The sequence below is a fragment of the Eubalaena glacialis genome, chromosome 11 (genome assembly GCF_028564815.1).
Source record: "Eubalaena glacialis isolate mEubGla1 chromosome 11, mEubGla1.1.hap2.+ XY, whole genome shotgun sequence".
NCBI lineage: Eukaryota > Metazoa > Chordata > Mammalia > Artiodactyla > Balaenidae > Eubalaena > Eubalaena glacialis.
In genome coordinates this window covers 54912332-54927006 of record NC_083726.1, presented here as the reverse complement: position 1 = coordinate 54927006, position 14675 = coordinate 54912332, and the positions used below count along the sequence as shown (strand labels likewise).

Here is a 14675-nt window from a genome sequence, read left to right as displayed (position 1 = left end):
GGACTTCAAAGTCATTGAAGAAGAATGTGACCCCTTCTGAGGCTTGTGATGGACCCTCTTCCTTCGGGGACTGCCTCATCTTGATCATCCACTCCTGCGGCTCCAGTGACACACACCAGTGAGTCACATTCTTCCACTCGCTGACCTCTCGACATGGCCTTGGACGGCTCTCCTCCCCTGGGAGTCTTTCTTCCTGGATTCTCCCCGCCTGGCAGAGTCCACTGTGGGCGCAGAGTCAGAGGTTCTGAAGTCACAGCTGAGTCCTCACGTGGACTTGCTGTGTGAACTTGGCAAAGTCCCGCAACCTCACTGCATTTGCTTCTTCAGCTGCCTTTCTTCACGGAAGTTTCCAAGGATTAAATGCAAATATGTCTGGGAAAGTCCTTTGTGAAGAAGGATAAGGTGCTGTTTAACTCTAAGTTGTGGCTATTAGAGTCTTAGGAGCGTCCCTCATCACTGGGGAGGTAGAGCACAGATAACCGGTCCCCACAGGCAGGAGGACAGCACGTTCCCCCAGGAAAACTGCTTCCTGCTGAGCCCCCGAGACACCCCAATTCATACTTTTTCTACTGCTGCTAGTGATACCAAAGCATGAAGGAGAGCACCTGTGCAACTTTCATCCGGAAAGGTCTATGGTTCCACTGGAAAGTGAAGACTCAGAGACTCAGAAGGGTATCTCCGAGCTAATAATCTAAAGGGGGTGCTTTTGGGTTGGTCTGAAATAGTCATAAATGGAGAATCTTCCCGCCTCAGCTAGAAGCTCAGCGCCCTTCTAAGAAGGAGGTTAAGCCCCAGGAAGTCTCGTTTGCCCAGACAGAAACTAAGTCCTAGGCAGACAGAGGCACATCTCAGAGGGGCTGAGCAGGTTTGGATGGAGGACGGTAGACAGAGTGTCGCAGGCTCTGGTCCCCATCTCTGGCTTCCAACAACCAAATCTCAACAGAAGCCTGAATCCCAGGAGGCCTAGGAAGAAACATCACCGAGGCCTGGCTGGTCAGGAACAGACACATGCCGAGAGCCCAAATGCTACTTGTGGCTTTTAAGAGCTTGGCATGACCTCAATTAAGCAATTCACGGAATCCGCAGAGGCTCTCCCACCAACTCAGCTCTCTCCACACCCATCCTCCCCCAGACCTTCCTGGAAAAAGCAACGCGGGATTGGCAATCATCTCATTCTTCCTTTTTCCTGCCAGCCCTCTGTATTTGCAAAGGCGTCGCGCCCAAAGCCTAACCACAGAGCTCAGAAAGTGGAGGCTGCTTCCTGCTCCTGGACGTGGCCCTGCAGTGGGCGGCCCACGCCCCCTCCTCGCTGTATGAATATCTGTGCTTGCGTTTCCTTTAAGGCAACACAAGATTTTGGTACTTTGTCAGGTCTGACTCTTATTTTTTTAATGCCTTCTTGTAAGAGGCCCCTTTTCCTGGTTTCAAAGATTCACAGTTAAGAAATTCCCCCCAAATTTCTTAAATTTGTCTTTGGATGAAATCTTAATATGCTGGAAAAATGTCCCCCAACTGTCAGGGAGGGTGAATGTGAGCCAAACTTAATGAGGTCAGGCTCAAGTCAGAGCCAGGGAGTAAGGCTGAGAGGCCGTGCTCGGGGCCCCAGGGTGAGTAGCAAGAGGCTAAGAAACATCCCCTACCCAGCAGGTAGGCTGGGGGTTAGGAGTATCCTCTCTAATGCTTCTGGGCAGCATCCTCTCTGACACAGGCTCACCACTGTATATACAGGCAGGCTTTCCTTATTTGTAGATCTGAGTTTTGAGGGATGGGGTCATATTTTGATGCACTGGGTCCCTGGATTTATGTGCCAGGAGTTGTTGTCAATGGGTATCTTAATTACTTGATTCCTGGGAAAGTCCCCCTGTGAGGCTAAGCCTCCACCAACAAATGCCACTTTACTTTCTCTTTTTGGTCCTTGGACTGTCGTTTAAATTAGTTGAAGCCTGCAGGCCCTAAGCTATATACAAGTTGATGCGCTGGTGCTAATATAGTGCAACAGTCTGGATTCAGGCACAAACAGCATGCTTGAATTGTAAGAGTGTGATTAATATTTGGTGATGTAATTGAAGAGAGCTGGCAGGTACCGTGCAGCCCAGCTTGTGTATGGCTGGCTGTGATGAGAGAAACCAATGAAAGGGGAAACCTTTCGGCCCTCTCTGCAGGAAAACTTTTTTTCATAATGGGGGGCAAGCTCTGTTCCTGACATTGCAGTTGCCCTTGAGGAAACACCCCCCCGCCGGCACCCATTAGTAGGGCCGACACACAAGCCCTGGGAAAATGCCTACCTCTCCCCTTCCTCCCGTCAGCATGCCTGGACCAGAGCCCGCCTGGCGTTCTGCGAGTGGTAACCATGCCTCTCTTTTGGCCTAAACACTCCTCTTCCTACCGCCAGGCCTCTGGTGGCGGCAAGACGCAACAGGGCTTGCGTTCACGTCACTGGTCCATGTTCCCTGGGAGCATCCACTGGGTCAGAGCAGAGGTTTCACACTCTATGACTTTCAAAGACACGTATCAATCTTGTTAACCCAGTGTACACCTACACACACCTCAAAAAACAATATTTATGTTTACCATGTGATATCCACTTTGATATTTTCTTTTCTCCCTGTGCAACTTAATTTAAAATGCACACCTCCATACACCAAACTCTTCATACACCAAACTGATTGCACAACCCCCAAATGGGTCCCCACTCACAGTTGGAAATGTGTAGAAAGGAATTTGGATAGCTGCTCCTGGTAGCTCCACATCAGGAGATCAGGCTTTGACCAGAGATGAGAGCAACGGGTTCTACCAGATTTATTCGTGAATATTTACTGAGCACCTACTACGTGCCAGGCACTCGCACAGGTGCTGGGCATATGGAGTTAAATAAAGTAAGGGTCATCTCTTGACTCACGGGCCCAAGGTGAGCAGTGGAAAAGGATTCACATGGAAAAAAATGCTTTGAATCAGTCTTTTGAAAATATAATCAATCAGGTACACATGCAAAACAGAACAAATAATATTTCAGGACAAAACATTCTGGATGACTTTTAGGGAAATTTCAGATTTGGAAATGATTTCTGATTCAGTATCCACTTGGTGTGCATTAGCACTTGGCTAGGAGAGCTTCATATTCTAATCAATAACATTTAGATCTCCCACAGGTATGAATCAGAGATCCTTGTTTTATGAGCACACGAATATGGAATGATTTCTGCTTCCTCAGGGACCATTCATTCTGAAACAAACATGAAGTTCATTGACATCGGCCTTTATGTCCTATGAGACCAAGTCAACATATACAGATCAGGAAATAACCAAAATTGACCCCATATCCATGAATGGTGGGGAGAAAATAGCAAACCGTTTGCTACAAAGAGGGCTCTACTGCAGAGGCCAGTTCCTCCATGCTGGTCTTGCAGCCCTGCCTCACAAAGCTTCTCTCTCTGGTCATGTAGATATTTGTAGCCCAGAGCACCAAGTCCTACAGTTATCCCCTGCGAGAAGCACTTACACACTGGGGCTCTAACCTATGCTACATCCTTTCAATATTTCCATTCAAGTGCCCTTGAACAGGTAACATCACACTAGGCCGAGCTCAAGTAACTCAGAGTAAACACCAATGCTTTTTCAAGTCTTCTTTCTTAAAAAGCGATGAGAATTTTGCATAAGCACACACACACAACATTTATTTCAAAGCTCAAAAATATCCTCCTCCACCCCCAAATCTTCAGTTGAATTAGACGCTTATCCTGTAGATGACTACACTCTTCCGGAATCCTCAGCTAACACCCACATTACTCGAGCCCCAGGGTAAGAAGCACGGGCCTGGGGTGAGGGCTGCCAACACTGCCAGTGGGGAGAACATAGCACTCTCGGCTCCCGCATCAGGGTGGCCCTACTGCTTTAGATGATGGACTGCAAAGGCAGCAACTGTGAAAGCTTCCGCCATCACCTCACCCCTAACACTTACGGAATTCTAATATACCCAACGTTTATTGTGCACTTGCTTCGCTCTAGGCACTGTTCTAAGCGCTTATATTTTTAAAACTTAGATGATTTTTAGAACAACCTTTTAAGACAGGTATTAACATGAACCCCATTACACAAGGAAAGAAAATGGAGGTCACACCGCTAGGAAACAACAGAGGTTAAGCTCATTTCCAGGTCTGCAGCAAACTGCATTGTGTTTTTAACCACGGTCCTCTGCCCATCCTTGAAGAGCTGTGAATCTGTGTAAATACCATAAAATGGCATGATATGCAACAAGAATGCTTAATTACTAATCTCATCCCCAGAGTATATCATAAAAATTTTTAGGGTCTACCCCTCTCCAGGTTTTAACAGAAGTACGTCGCATGCAAGTTTAAACATACCACCTTCTCAGACTGCCTCTTCCCTTGACAATACGGTGGATGTTCAAGGTCACTGCAGAATTAGGTTTAACCTGAGGTCTGGCTCTCAAGTCGTTCTGTTAATTATAAATTGAGAGACCTTAAATCTTCACACTTAGATGCCCAGTTTTTCACGAAGGGATCCAAGGCCACCCAGAAGGATTAGGCAAATTTGGGGAGGGAGTACCATTTACTCAGGATGAACAGGAATGAGAAACCAGTAAGTTAGATACCCCGGGAGCATGGTCTCCTGACCTAGCCCACGTATCTATACCGTGCCTGAGGCCTGAACTAGCCAGGTCACGGGCACAAGTATCAATAAAGAAAAAGACTCAATTCAACTCCGACCAACTGTTGGCAACTAAGGGCTTCATCACTCCTTATCCTCCCCTGCAGGTCCCATCCACAGCCCCCTCCTGAACACAGTCTTTGGTCCACGCAGGTAGACAAAGAGGTTCCCAAGCACCAGCAGGAGGATAAGCAGGGGGCTGGAGTGACAACCCTGCTAAGGAGCCCAGTGTGCCCAGCGCTCATTAATCAATCATTTCTGCAAGCTGTTGCTCGTCCTAACCGTGGTAAGAATGACTGGGGCTGCCCAAGGTCAATGTTTACGAATATACAAGAATCACCTGGGAGGGAGGCTTAAAAAAAAAACAAACCCCGAGTACAGGACCTCAGGGATTCTGGAATGTTTTTAATAATCACCCCAGGTGAAAAAGCTTCCTTGTGGGTCAACATTCCTCTGCCAGTTTGGGTATGGGTTTGTCCTACACTTGATGGTAAGCACCATGGGGTGAGGGACTATTTTTATCCTCTTTGTTTCTCCAAAGCCCAGCACAACACCCAGTTCACTGAATGAGTAAGTAATAGTTAAACTAATCACCCCACAGAGATAGATAAAGCCCAGTACTCTGTCCTTTAGGCCACTGAGCACGATACGCAGCATTTGATTTGACTGGGGAGGCGGACACGGCTGATTTAATCCTGGTGGAATCTGAACCTAGAGCTGGCACAGTCTCATTGCCTTTGCCAGAGTAACAAGGTGAAGGATAAAAACGGGAGACGTTACCAGCATTTCTAGTTCTTACAGAAAGATGCGTTCTTAGCTCTTCAGCGAGGGACAGACATAAGACCTTGCTTTGCTCTGAATAAGTCTTGGATTGACTTGTCTGAAGGTCAGAGGAACATGAAGGTAGAATGAGATCTTTCAGGGTGTGCAGGGGTGGTTCTCCAACTCTCCTATGTGGATTCCTTGGGTAAGCCCAGAACCCAGGGGTTTAAACCTGCACCCCAGCTGACTCTGATGAAGAGGCCCTCAAGCCATGGTGAGTTAGCACCTTTATGGGATTGTCAGCTTGAAACCAGCAACATTGATTTCCTACTCTGAAACCTGGTGGGCAGAGAAGGGGTGGCAGGGAAAAGAAAAACTTTATCTATCTCTGGTGAGAGTGAAATTTTGTAACTTGAGGAGTGTAGGTTGGACATAGGAAAATGTTTCCTTGGCAGGCTTGTAAAGTACCTGGAAATTTGTTGGAGTGTTATAGCACTCACTTCTCTGGAATTTCCTTAAAAACAGGATCTTATAAATAGGCTGAGGATTGGACCATATGTCCTTCTAAATATACTGTCAGCCCTGTATTTCTGTCCTGCTGTGTGTCATTTTCATACTTCATAGAGGTGTAGAGCTCTCAAGGGTGGGAAAATAAAATTATGTTAGTTATTGCCATCCTCAGCATGGCATTCAAAGTTTCCCTCACTTATGTTAGGCTACCATCAGGAATATTATCTAGCTGATACATACCAATAAGTGAGTACGGAGGTCGAAAACACTGACAAACTCCTGTACTGGCTAGCAAATAATGACTGTCCCAAGTCCCCAACTGCCCCCATCTGCTGCTCTGGATTCTCCCCTAAAATCCCCATGATGTGGTAAATAAAGAATTAATGCAGACTTTCCTGGTGGCTCAGCGGTTGGGAATCCGCCTGCCAATGCAGGTGACGCGGGTTTGAGACCTGATCCGGGAGGATCCCACATGCCGCGGAGCAGATAGGCCTGTGCGCCACAACTACTGAGCCCATGTGCTGCAACTACTGAAGCCCGTGCACCTAGAGCCCGTGCTCCACAACAAGAGAAGCCACCACAATGAGAAGCCCGCGCACCGCAACGGAGAGTGGCCCCAGCTCGCCGCAGCTGGAGAGGGCCCTCATGTAGCAATGAAGGAAGGGAGGGAGGGAGGGAGGGAGGAAGAAAGAATTAATGCCTGGCACAGCAGGGGGGCTTCCAGGACCCGAATGTAGCCTATTCCTCCATGTTGACCATCAAAATATTTTGATTATTACCTTCAGCTTCCACATTCCCAGAACACACAACTTATTTTCATGCCCCTGGGCTTCCACTTGTGCTATATACTCTGCTCAGAATGTCCTTCCCTCCTGCCCTCAACCCTCTTGAAACTCCTCTCCTATTTCAGACCTTTGGTTCAAACACGACCTTCTCCACTGAGTCTTCCCCAGTCCCAATCTCCCCTCCTCAAAACCACTACTCCCTCTTCCACAGCCACAGGGCCTTTTTTCTTCAAACCCCCCTTTTATAAGCCCTATATTCTGTCTTGCTTTAGTTTTTCATGCACAAATTTCAACAGATCTACCTCCCTCACTCCTGAGATTTTAAGAACAGATTTATATGGAAAATAGTATCGTTTGATCAATTTCCAGAAAGCTGACCAGTCCCTGGGCCAGCTGACCATCTCTATGACGTGAGCACAGCCTTATCTGACAAGATCCTTCCTTCGTGGGGACACGCTTTGGCCACTGAGGGTCTTGGAAACCCGGCTCCTGGGCTGTGGCTCAGGAGGGCTGCAGCGGTGCCTCAAAAGGTCCAGCGTAGAGGCAGATGGAAAGTCTGTGGATGGATTAAAAAAAAACCCCAAACAAACAAACAAAACCCCCCCACAAGCAAATAACACCAAAAACACCCTACCCAGCAGCCCCCAGTGACAGAGGGGTTTCCGACTGTACTGAGGGGGGGGTCTCTTATAGATAAGAAGTTGGCACAGCAGCTGTCGGACAGACCTGCCCAGCAGAAGTGGCCAGCCCTCCCTGATCTTCAGTCTCTTGCTTCTCTAAACTGCCTTCCTTTTTCTTTTAGGTTTTTAGCCTCTCATTACAATTGAGAAACAAGCATCTCAACACATATTATTAGGCCATAAACCTCCCGAGGCAAGGGTCAGATCTTGCTGGCCCTTCCAGCCTCCATAACGTCTAATGATTATATTATCAGACACACACAGCACTTACTCCATGCCAGGCTCCGGTCAATGCAATCAACCAGACTAACTCATGCCAGCTGATTATTATGCTCGGCCATTAGCCCCATTTACATACGGGGAAACTGAGGCAGAGAGAGGCAACACGATGTGTCCCAGCCACACCTGGGGACTGTCCCTGCCAGGCGGTCTGGCTCCATATCCCTTGTTCTTAACTACGAGGCAACGTCTAATATGCCTCAGATGTACAGTAAAGGCATGTCAAATATAAAAACAAGTGGGTCCTGGGGTTCCTTGGCTAAAAGGACACTGGCTATTTTAACAGGGATTTGAGCAAGCACTTGACACCCTAAAACTTCCCCAGATGACTGGGAGAGCTAAGTTGCTCCCAGCCATGTACCGGACAACCCCAAACAACGATCACTGGGGAGAAAAGGTAGAGACCCCGCTTCTCGGAGGTATAGGAAGGGGCACAGATAAGTGTGTGACTGTTCACAGGGTCTGAGGGGGGAGGAAAAGCTTGGAAGTAGTTTGGCCACTTTAGGAACAACACATTTACACTTATCATTAAAGCAGAGAGAGGCGCAGGAGCGTGTAAAGGGTGAGTGGACGACCAATAGGGAGCTAGCTAGTTGGGCATCTTTTTTCTTTCTCCTCTCTGTGGCCTGACAACGCCTGTCTTGGTTTCCAACCATTTGCAAAGATCTCTCAGCCTCTCCTGGCCTCATGGGCAGGGCGGCAGGGAGGAGGGCGGGGAGCAAGGAGTCATTTATCACTGTCGGGGAGATGTGCTACACGCAGCAGGGCCGGCTTTCCTCCCTGCTGCTCCTGCGGCCAGAGCCGCAAATCTTGAAAAGATGCAGAACATGCACCTCGCAAATAACCATTCATCATCGCTGCTCTGGGAGCCCGGGAGCGGCCCCTCCTGACGTGACGCTGACCGGCTCTGCCTTCAGCCCGGGCCCCAGCGGAGCTGGGAACACGGGGACTTCTCAGGCACCTCATTCCTGTTCTGGCCAATCCCCATCTACTACAATCTACTGAGGTTTGGGGTTAAAATTTTCTGAAATGCCATCCAAGCCCCTCTTCTCTCCACAAAGTCAGATTTCCAGATCGCTTTCAGTAATCAGACTGCAGCCAAGGTGGCCCATAATCATTAAATTTGAAAATACAAGTTGCTGGGAGGAAATTAATCCCAGGTTTAACTCGGGAATGGCCTGCTTTCTCGTGAAGTAATTATAAAATTAAAATGTGCTATTTCTCTGGTGAGTATAAAAAGCCTCCTCGGTGAGGTCTGTGGGCCAACAGTAATGTCAGGATTTACACCAAGGAGGGACCGGAAAAATCCTTCCGTGCCTCAACGATGGGCGTCAGAGCCATCTGCAGGTAAATTTCCAAAGACTGGGTTAAAGGTGATTAAAATCAAGAGGAGGAAGAGGGGGCTTCCCTGGTGGCGCAGTGGTTGGGAGTCCGCCTGCCAGTGCAGGGGACACGGGTTCGAGCCCTGGTCCCAGAGGATCCCACATGCCACGGAGCGGCTGGGCCCGTGAGCCACAGCTACTGAGCCTGCGCGTCTGGAGCCTGTGCTCCGCAACAAGAGAGGCCGCGGTAGTGAGAGGCCCGCGCACTGCGATGAAGAGTGGCCCCCGCTCGCCGCAACTGGAGAAAGCCCTCGCACAGAAACGAAGACCGAACACAGCCATAAATAAATAAAAATTTTTAAAAAAAAGGAGGAAGAGGTTTGAATTTTCCAATTACTCCTTAAAACTCAAAAGTCAAGCTGCTAGACAATGCAGGCTTTCCTAGTAAGACTAATGATGCTGAGCTAATTAGACCCATAGGCATGGCCAACATATAAAGTCAGCCCAAAGGAGGGACACTGTCCCTTTAAAATCTGCCTGGGGATCAGTGGAAAAGCTAATGAGGAGTGTCAATTGGGGCTGCTTTATTAGGTGGTCCTCCAGAGGATAAAGCCTGGGGTTTCTGTAACATGGCTTCTGTGCTTGATTCAATAAATCAATTTATATTAAATGTGGGTATAGCTCTGGAGCTGGCTTCATAAAGCATTCTGTGGCATTTCTCAATCTGCTTATCCCCTTCCCTGTCAGCCTGCCTGAACGCACTGTCAGAGGGCATTGAAAAGAGCAATAAAAAATAAGACAGAAGGCGTATCTACGTTATTTGTGAAACTCGACCCAGCAGCTCCAGACTCATGCTGGGAGGCTGCTTCCAGTGAGTTTTTCTCCAGAAGATGTTTGGATGGTTGGTAAGAAGCCCAATGCTGTGGGACTGCAGTGCTCAACCCCGAGCTGGGCTCCAGGCTGCAGACTGGGAATAAAGGTCACCCTGAACAGAAAGGAAAGGGTTGCAAGGGAAGTTGCGTTTTACTCCGATCCTCAGGGTCTGAAATACTCTTCAAGAAGTGAAAGGAAAAGCAAGATGAATACAAGCGCCGACAGCTGGCGCAGTCCAGGAGGTGGCGGGGAGCGGCTGGAGGAGGGAGGTGTGCTACTGACCAGGGCAGATGGAACGGGTCTTCCTTCAGGCTGGCCAGCAGGCTCGCCAGTGAGCGACCGCTGCAGACCGTCATCCCTAAACACAGTGACTTACGCCCCTGAAGATCTCAAAAGGAGAGGAAAGCCCATCCCCCACTTTTGGACTCTGTAGCGGGGCCAGAAGCCACAAAACGTGGCCACACCATTCTGTTCTCCCCATCCAGGCTCAGCTTTTTTTTTTTTTTTTTCTTTTGACTCTTTGCTGTTGGGTTGTTCAGTTACAGACAGCTCCTGGCACCGTCCCTCACCCCAGTTAGACCCGCATCCTTACATTATCTAGACTGCAGTGCCATATGGTAGGACTTTTTGTGATGATGGAAATCTATATCTGCAATGTCCACTTCAGTAGTCACGAGCCACATGTGGCTCCTGAGCAACTGAGATGTGGCTGGTGTGACTTGGGAAATGAATTTTTACTTTTACTTAATTTTAACTAATTTACATTTAAATGGCCACAAGTGGCTAGTGGCCACGCGGCTGGAGTGGACACAGAATAGAAAAGCTTTCCTTTGCCTTCATAAACGTAGTGAATGCTAAGAGGAGAAAATGGTGGTGGACCCCACTCTGTTCCCAGGGGAAAAGCCTCTGATTTGCTCTTAGTTTCAAAGTAAAGACAAGAGGGAACAATTACCCTGATGTGTCATCCAGTTAGAATCATAAAGAGTTAAGGGCTGCAAGAGATAAAAATGAAAGGTTACCATCACTGGAATTTTCCTAATGGAATCTGTCTTTTCCAGAAGCTCTGAAAAGCAGAGCAAAGCCCTTCCACCACCAGACATGGAGGTTGGCAGTGAAGGGCAAAGAAAGTATTTTATCAAACGAGAGACCTAGGCCCAGGATTGGCCCGAGGCCCCAGAACCTTGGCAGAGCAAGGAGCAGTATCCAAGGAGCTTATCTCCCAAGGCAGCACTCTCCTTCCTAAGTAAGCCATGCAATCTCAAGTTACTGGTCCAGCCTGCCCCTGAAACAAGACCATTATAAATGTTAAAAAGGCTCTGCTTAAAGAAAGAACTCTGGTGTACTTTACTCTTAACCAGAACCATCTGGAAGCAATCTTGCATTCACACGATGGACTTCTCGTCGTCTTTGGCCCTCGCTCTCAACAAATCCCATCAGCCCAGGAACAGCTGCTGGAGAATCTGGCCTGACGCCAGGGGTGAAGCTACAGCGCCCTCCCTTGTCCTGCCGGGGCCCCAGCTTGCTCATCACCCCACGCGGCTGGACACAGAGCACGAAGAACACAGATGCTACACAAGAAAGCGCAATCACCAGCGGTCACAGGAGCAGGGACTTGGTGCCACAAAGCCAGCTGTGAGAAACTGTTGTTTCAGCCCGGTAACACAGACGCCTGCCAGCAAATTACGGCCTGAGACGGCTCAGAGGGCCGTGGGTCTGGATGCTCTGCTCACAACGCCAGCTAGTGTGCATCGTGCAACAGCAGCTCCACACAAAGGGCCAGGGAGGAAGGGCAGCGGCTCGCGCCGAGTCCAAGGCCAGAGTTCTGGCGCCAGGACCAACGACACCAGGCACAGAAGGCGAGAGCTGGGATGCGTCAGGGACCGACTCAGCACTGGGGGCGCTGTTAGAAAACACCATCGTAAATCAAGCCACTGTGTAAACGACCTGAGCAGGCTGGGAAAGGGAGGCGGAGGAGCCAGGTGAGAGACGGATTTTATTAGGAAGGTCCTGGTGGCGATAACCTTTTGTCCTCTGTGCAACCTGGGCCTGCCAAGCTGCTCCACAGTCTCCGAGAAAGCGTGAGGGTGGGAGAGAAAGGATCCCCGTCAGGAGGCCACAGACTCATCCTTAATTACGAGACGAGGCTTCCCAGAGCCAACGCCCTCCCCCTCACTGCCTCCCGGCTGCAGACACACCGCAGAAAGCTGGCAGGGTGCTCCTCTAATGAGAGCGATCGATTTTCCTAAGTAAAGGAGATTCCGGTTCTTTGGGGATCTTCCCCATCATCACCACGTGGCCCCAGTCCACGCACAGACTTTAGTGACGAGTGGGAAGCATCACCGTTTCATTTGGCCAATGGTCCATCAGGTCAGACTGGGAACTAGAAAAGTTACTACCTCAGCAGCTCCTGAAATGCGTCATTCCATCCTCTTGTCCTCTAAAGGACTGTCAAGGAGACACTGATCCTGGTAGATGGAGGTCCCCTGCTTAAATGTCCATCGCAGCTCAGAACTGAATAATTATGTCTGATCTTACCCTGAAGAAAAGTTGATGCATTGTATCAGAGAAAGCCCGGGGTTAAAAGTCAGAAACCTGGGTTATTCTGACATTTTTGCACTAGTGGAAGCTGAGTAAACCACTTAATCCCCTCTGAGCCTCAATTTGCTCGACTGCAAAATGGAACAAGGAGGAGGAATCATTGGGCATTTGGCAGTTCAGCACTGTAGTGAACAGTGTATATACCCTGAAGTGAGGCTGCCTGGGGTCACAGACTGGCTTCTCCTCTTACTAGTTGTGTGACCTTGAGCAACTCGGCCCCTGTGCCTCAGTTTCCTCATCTGTAAAATGTACCTAGTTCATAGGATCGTTCAACATGAGGAGTCATGTAAAGGCCTCATCACAGTGCCTGGCCCTTAGCTCTCCCACTCACTGTCAGCTAGCCCCATGATTAGTGGGGGAACAAGCAGGCAGATAAAAATTTCCACAACTAGGTCTTTGCTACAAGTGTTCAACAGTTGGCAATAGGTGAACCCCTATTTGTTAGAAAGGTTTCAGAGACGCAAGTTCACAGGCCAAGGCTAATTCGGAAGGCAAGAAACATAAAGAAGGGACAAGGTAAGGACTTGTCTGTCTCCTTGAGCATGATGCATTGCCAATACGCACCAGTCCACCTCCAACCAATCCCAACAGCTTGGTAGTAATTTGAGGCTTTTGTGGGAAAAGGGATCCTGCTGAGCCTCATCTCTCTTTCCATTGAATTAATTTGCCAGCCCTTCTCTCTCTATAGACAACTCAGAAAGGGAGGAAATTGGGAGCCCACGTTTCTTCAGTCCTAAAAAATAACTGCTAGATTTGAGGTTTTCTGTGAGAGGTTATAAACATTTTTTAAAAGAACTCATTAGAGTTGGGGGTGGGGGGTGTGTGTGGGTGGAGTTTACATAGGCAGTGGTCTAAATTCATTTTAAACTTCCCAACTTCTTCCAACAAAGATGTAAAGAGCTCTCCTTTTCCTTAAGCATCATTTTCAAATCGTAAGTCACAACAGACAGGAAATATACAAAGACGTGCATCAATCTCTGCTCGTAGCCAAAGCTGTGAGCCAACAGCCATGCAGGGAACTTTGCTGAAACAAACGAGCAAATCATGTCTGACTGAAGCCATTCTCAGTCTTGGCTCCTCAGTTAATTCGGTACCTTCTGTGGAGTTCCGTACAATTAAAGAGAGCCCATTTATGGGCTATTTACTTGCTTAAGACCCCGCTAACGTGTGTTTGTGTGCACGTACCTGAGATAGAGAGCAAAAAAGAGAGTGACTGTGTGTGTATAACGGTTGGATGTAATCTAATCCCTGAACTTATCTGCATTTTAAAAAACTATAAAAAGGGGTAATCTTTAGCCATTTGTTTACCAAGTTGGTTTTGACTGCTGAGATCTCATTTGCCTTTTTGGCATAGAAAAAGCATACAAACAGCCTTGCCTCGAGCTCAACACGGCTCGTGTGCAGGCTCCTTATTCCTACCCTTCCCATTGACCACCTCCACGTCGGTCTGCCCCCATCAACTTCTGTGGATCGCACTCTTCTTCCTTTCATCCAATAAACAAACACGGCCTGTCGGCTACATGTCGGGCACAGGACGAGGCACTGGGCTGCCCCACAGGGGGCTTACAGACTAGTATAATTCGAGTAATTGATGCCTTACCTCTTACATTTATCCCTTGGCCTAAGTCATCTAGTTTCTTGTTCATTTCCTCGCCTTCTCTGTTTTCTGCTTCCATCCCTCTATTTGGCTCTAGAGATCTCACATACATATTGCTATGACAGTTTTTCTCTGGGTACCTGAATCTGCTTTCTCTCCTGGTCAGTCTCCTTCAAACTCCTCTTACAGCAAGCTTCCTACAACATCGCTTTCATCATTTCATTCTCTGCTGAAACACACAAGAGTAACCTGCAGCCTCCCACAGTAAATCCTAATGTCTCTGCCTGGCTTCCCAGATTCTGTTACGTTCCCTCGGTACCCACTCGGCCTAATTTCCCACAGCCGCTCCCCCCCATCCCCCCAATTTTGGCCATTTCCTGCGCTGTCTCTTAGATCTGCTCTTTTGGTTTATGTGTTTACAACCACATGGGTTCCTACCCTGGGATGCCTTTCCTTCCATCTTTCCAAATTCTACAAAAACCAGACCAAACTCTGCCACGGTTTTCTGAATTACACAATCCATCACCTTAAACTTTTCTGTAAGGAGTGCTGATTTTGCTGACTGAATAAAAATGAATTTGCAAGAAAACCCAGTCTGGGG

At 48.4% G+C, this 14675-nt stretch overlaps 1 protein-coding gene across 2 annotated transcripts in view; it reads right to left on the bottom strand.

Annotated features, from left to right (window-relative positions):
• PPM1H (protein phosphatase, Mg2+/Mn2+ dependent 1H) overlaps window positions 1–14675 on the bottom strand; it is a 267686-nt gene that overhangs the window by 52863 nt on the left and 200148 nt on the right. The gene's annotated exons all lie outside the window — the stretch shown is intronic.